The following is a 6,281-nucleotide window of genomic DNA, read 5'->3' on the forward strand; positions in this document are numbered from 1 at the left end:
CTGAGCATTTTTTGGGAAGCTGTTTTTATAGCCAATCATGGCACCCACCTGTTCCAAATTAGCCTTCACACCTGTGGGATGTCCCAAATAAGTGTTTGATGAGCATTTCTTAACTTTATCAGTATTTATTGCCACCTTTCCCAACTTGTTTGTTGCGTGTTGCTGGCATCAAATTCTAAAGTTAATGATTATTTGCACCAAAAAAATGTTTATCAGTTTGAACATCAAATATGTTGTCTTTGTAGCATATTCAACTGAATATGGCTTGAAAATGATGTGCAAATCATTGTATTCTGTTTATATTTACATCTAACACAATTTCCCAACTCATATGGAAACGGGGTTTGTACTTAATTTAATAATTATTTACATTTATGAAAGAGTAATTCTGTTTGTAATTGAATTTTTAGTCAAGTAACGACTATTATTATTCCTTTTTAAAACAGATATTCCAAACATTGTTAATTGATAAACTGTTTTATCAGGATATGGTGTATTTGCTCTTGCATCAATTTAAAAAGGTTCTTTTGTGGTCGAGTACCGAGGGAAGTTCATCTCAAGACATGAGCGGGACAAGAGACAGAAACCCTCTATAATTATCTTTACTATTTATCTGGCATTATATGCTCATAATGTTAACAACAAAAAGTGCTGATAATGTTATAATTAATAAGTTCTAACATTATTTTTATGTGTTTTGTTGCAGACACCAACTGTTGATGTTCTATCTCAACATTCTCCAGATTCATGTGAGCGATAAACCGACTTCATCCCTCCAACAGGTTATTACTTGACTATTTTACTATCCATCCATCCATCCATTTTCTACTACCTGTCCCTTTTTTGGGTTGGCGGGGTGTGCTTGAGCCTATCTGAGCTGCATTCGGGCGGAAGGCGGAGTACACCCTGGACAAGTCGCCACCTCATTACACGGCCAACACAAATAGACAACATTTACACTCACATTCACACACTAGGGCCAATTTAGTGTTGCCAATCAACCTATCCCCAGGTGCATGTCTTTGGAGGTAAGATGAAGCCGGAGTACCCGGAGGGAACCCACGCAGTCACGGGGAGAACATGCAAACTCCACACAGAAAGATCACGAGCCCAGGATTTAACTCAGGACTACTCAGGACCTTCGATTTGTGACGCACATGCACTAACCCGTGTCCCACCGTGCTGCCCTATATCTGCTAAAAACTTGACACAACCTATACTTCAAAAGACATTTAATCCTTTTAACCTCTCACAGATCAGTTTGTATGACAAAAATGTTTTAAGCGTACTTCCATGTTAGTCTGTGGAATTTACAACTCATGTTTAGCAAAACAGGAGATGTTACAGGTCAGCAACATGAATTCTATATGTGATCACTTGTCATGTACTCATATTGTTTGAACTAAAAAAGACTTCAGTGTGTTTCATATAAGGTCCTCATATTTTTCTGAACCACATTAGTGTGTGTTACAATGTTTAATTCAAAGCTTTAAAATGAGTGTTTCAATCCAGGTCCTCATATTTTCTGAACCACATTTTAGTGAATGTTACTTTCTTAAATAATAGTCTAAGAGCTAAAACGCTATAATAATCTTTACTGTTCATGTAGAATTATATGCTCAGAATATTATCAACCAAAAGTGGTTGTTAATGTTATAATTAATTAGTTCTGACATTATATTTTTGTGTTTTGTTGCAGACACCAACTGTTGGGGTTCTATCTCAACATTCTCCAGATTCAGATGTGAGCGATAAACCGACTTCATCCCTCCAACAGGTTATTACAAGTCTATTTTTACTATATCTGCTCTAAATGTGACCCAACCTATATTTTGAAAGACATTTATTAATTTTAATCTCTCACAGATCAGTTTATATGACAACATTTTCGTAAGGGTACATCCATGTTAGTCAGTAAGGAGTTTGGAACTCATGTTTAGCAAAACAGGAGATGTTACAAGTCAACAACATACATTCTACATGTGACCACTCGTCATGTCCTTATATTGTTTGAACCAAGAAAGACTTAGGTGTGTTTCATATAAGGTCCTCGTATTTTCTAAACCAGATTAGTGTGTGTTACAATGTTAATGTCCAAGCTTTAAAATGAGTGTCTCAATTCAGGTCCTCATATTTTCTCAACCAGATTTTAGTGTGTTTTATATTCTTAATTAATTGTCTAAGAGCTGAAACTCTGTAATAATATTTTCTATTTATCTGGCATTGTATGCTCAGAGTTTTATCAACAAAAAGTGCTGATAATGTTATAATTAATTAGTTCTGACATTATATTTTTGTGTTTTGTTGCAGAAACCAACTGTTGAGGTTCCATCTCAACATTCTCCAGATTCAGATGTGAGCCATTAACTGACTTCATCCCTCCAACAGGTTATTACATGTCTATTTTTACTATATCTGCTCTAAATTTGACCCAACCTATATTTTGAAAGACATTTATTTATTTTAATCTCTCACAGATCAGTTTATATGACAACTTTTTCGCAAGGGTACATCCATGTTAGTCAGTAGAAAGTTTAGAACTCATGTTTAGCAAAACAGGAGATGTTACAAGTCAACAACATAAATTCTACATGTGAGCACTCGTCATGTCCTTATATTGTTTGAAGCAAGAAAGACTTAGGTGTGTTTCATATAAGGTCCTCATATTTTCTGAACCAGAAAATGTGTGTTACAATGTTAATGTCAAAGCTTTAAAATGAGTGTCTCAATTCAGGTCCTCATATTTTCTGAACCAGATTTTTGTGTGTGTTACATTCTTAATGAATTGTCTAAGAGCTGAAACTCTGTAATAATCTTTACCCTTTATCTGGCATTGTATGCTCAGATTTTTATCAACAAAAAGTGGTGAGAATGTTATAATTAATTAGTTATGACATTATATTTTTGTGTTTTGTTGCAGAAACCAACTGTTGAGGTTCTATCTCAACATTCTCTAGATTCAGATGACAGCCATAAACCGACTTCATCCCTCCAACAGGTTATTACATGTCTATTTTTACTATATCTGCTCTAAATTTGACCCAACCTATATTTTGAAAGACATTTATTAATTTTAATCTCTCACAGATCAGTTTATATGACAACATTTTCGTAAGGGTACATCCATGTTAGTCAGTGGGGAGTTTGGAACTCATGTTTAGCAAAACAGGAGATGTTACAAGTCAACAACATAAATTCTACTTGTGAGCACTCGTCATGTCCTCATATTGTTTGAACCAAGAAAGACCTAGGTGTGTTTCATATAAGGTCCTCATATTTTCTGAACCAGAGTAGTGTGTGTTAAAATGTTAATGTCAAAGCTTTAAAATGAGTGTTTCAATTCAGAAAATGCAGTGCCTCTTGTTTACAGCCGGTTTCTGCAGCGCTGTTTTCATTGATCAAAGTATTTTTTCGGTGGTCGTGTTTTTGGTACATAACTTGTAAATAGTGTGCAAATAATAGGCTATATATATATAAATACATTCAAACCCCGTTTCCATATGAGTTGGGAAATTGTGTTAGATGTACATATAAACAGGATACAATGATTTGCAAAGAATTTTCAACCCCAATTCTGTTGAATATGCTACAAAGACAACATATTTGATGTTAAAACTGCTAAACATTTTTTTTGCAAAGAATTTAGGGATTTTACCATCTACGGTCCGTAAAATTATCAAAAGGTTCAGAGAATCTGGAGAAATCACTGCACGTAAGCGATGTACTGCATTAAAAACCGACATCTGTGTATAAAAGATATCACCACATGGGCTCAGAAATACTTCAGAAAACCACTGTCAGTTACTACAGTTGGTCGCTACATCTGTAAATGCAAGTTAAAACTCTACTATGCAAAGCAAATGCCATTTATCAACAACACCCAGGAACGCCGCGGGCTTCGCTGGGCCCGAGCTCATCTAAGATGGACTGATGCAAAGTGGAAAAGTGTTCTGTGGTCTGACGAGTCCACATTTCAAATTATATATGGAAATTGTGGACGTGGTGTTCTCCGGAACAAAGAGGAAAATAACCATCCGGCGCAAAGTTCAAAAGCCAGCATGTGTGATGGTATGGGGGTGTATTAGTGCCCAAAGCATGGGTAACTTACACATCTGAGAAGGCACCATTAATGCTGAATGGTCCATACAGGTTTTGGAGCAACATATGTTGTCATCCAAGCAACATTATCATGGACGCCCCTGCTTATTTCAGCAAAACAATGCCAAGCCACGTGTTATAACAGCGTGTCTTCCTAGTAAAAGAGTGCGGGTACTTTCCTGGCCCGCCTGCAGTCCAGACATGTCTCCCATCGAAAATGTGTAGCGCATTATGAAGCGTAAAACACGACAACTTAAGCTGTACATCAAGCAAGAATGGTAAAGAATTCCACTTTCAAAGCTTCAACAATTAGTTTCCTCAGTTCCCAAACGTTTATTGAGTGTTGTTAAAAGAAAATGTGATGTAACACAGTGGTGAACATGCCCTTTCCCAACTACTTTGGCACGTGTTGCAGCCATGAAATTCAAAGTTAATTATTATTTGCAAAAAAAAAAAGTTTGAGTTTGAACATCAAATATGTTGTCTTTGTAGCATATTCAATTGAATATGGGTTGAAAAGGATTTGCAAATCATTGTATTCAGTTTATATTTACATCTAACACAATTTCCCAACTTTTATGGAAACGGGGTTTGTATATATATTAGGGCTGGGCAATGATTAAAATTTTTAATCGAAGTTAATCACACTATTTCTCTTATTAATCGCGATTAAATGCATTGTATACGCAAAGCCCAATAATGAATTCAAAAGTAGTGTGTAGTGCACCTTTATTGGAATATTCTTCCACATGAACAAAAGCGCCAAAACATTTGTTGTGCAAACACAATTTAAATCAGTCCTTGTTAAACAGTAGCAGTTAAATAGCAAATTTTATGAAAATCAACTCAAAAAATGTAAATACAAACATTTAAGCTTATTACTACCACTGCCAGGGTATTTAAGTTATCCTGTTTGTTATGGAAAATAAATATAATCTACATACAAAACTCTGAGCCACAATCATAACATCTGAACAGGCAATTTCTGAGGTAACAGCAGAAACATTTTTTTTTTATCAGGGATCTTATGTTTAAAAAACCTATATTATAGGTAGTGGGCTGTTTTAGGGAATTTTTGATCAAATTATCCTTAGTAGCAATATTAATAATGTTGTGTTTATTCTGCGTAGTGCACTTAAAATAATTATGACCATATCTGTTTGCTTGGTGCTTTGATAAACTGAACGCATATACATGGTACTATATTGTAATGTTATGAGCCAGGGGAAAAAAGAACTACCCTACCCAGCATGCAACAGGAGTGACGAGCATGTGCGGTAGCCCGGGATAGGTTGTGTCGCCATGACGGCATCTTGTATGTTGTGATATGCACGCTCTGAAAGTAAACGTTAAGAAGTCAGCCAACACTCCTCGTCTGCATTATTCATAAATAGACGGACAACACATATACTCCGCTGCTTCACAAAGCACAATATGTTAAATGTTTACTTTTACAGTTTTCTAATTCTTCCTTTCAGATTGACAGCAGGACAAATCGCTGGAAGTGGGTATGTCTCAAGCTTCTTCCACTTGGTCCACTCCAAAGCGGGGTAAATAAATAATCCACATCATTTACTAGAATATTATATTAAGTTTTGCCCCTTTTCACTGTGTTATAGTCATTATTCCTTCAGTAAAAAATTGTATTTTGTCTCCTTTATGACAGCTGCAAAGGGGAAGAAGTGGAAGCAGTTGAATGACACATGTTGCATTTTGTAACTGCCAACAAAGTACCAGGTAAAAAAGATTGTGAAGCCTGCATCCATAAAGAACTAGTAGCTCTACAGGACAGAGATTGGCTTGCCATCAAGTACTACATCCATAACAGAATTATATTAAAAAAAGGGAAAAAAAATGTTTTCCCACATCTTCTGTGGTAGTTTGAATATGTTACCAGCAATTAAAAAAGCAAAATAAACAGCAAGCGTTTTGTATTTATTCCAGATAATTCTTAGCGACAAAATCCACAAAAACAATTCAGTTACACTTAGTCGACAATTACATTTTTACCCATGTTTCTTTTAAACTCTTCTTGGTTTTAGATTACAGTAGTATGGGATTGGGATTTGTTTTTTTAAATGACAACACATCAACTAAACCAACTCAGGTGGTTTTGTTAAGTCTCTGATGTCATTAGCCTCATAAGTCACATGAACCTGAAATCTTAAACACTCTGTGACGTC

At 35.6% G+C, this 6,281-nt stretch overlaps 1 long non-coding RNA gene across 1 annotated transcript; it reads left to right on the forward strand.

Moving 5' to 3' along the window:
- Positions 1-332: 332 nt before the first annotated feature.
- On the forward strand, positions 333-6,002 carry LOC133555683 (uncharacterized). The gene is made up of 6 exons (XR_009807371.1): positions 333-782; positions 1,700-1,777; positions 2,311-2,388; positions 2,921-2,998; positions 5,577-5,648; positions 5,765-6,002. It is a non-coding gene; the product is annotated as an uncharacterized LOC133555683 (long non-coding RNA).
- Positions 6,003-6,281: the final 279 nt, after the last annotated feature.

The sequence above is a fragment of the Nerophis ophidion genome, linkage group LG07 (genome assembly GCF_033978795.1).
Source record: "Nerophis ophidion isolate RoL-2023_Sa linkage group LG07, RoL_Noph_v1.0, whole genome shotgun sequence".
NCBI lineage: Eukaryota > Metazoa > Chordata > Actinopteri > Syngnathiformes > Syngnathidae > Nerophis > Nerophis ophidion.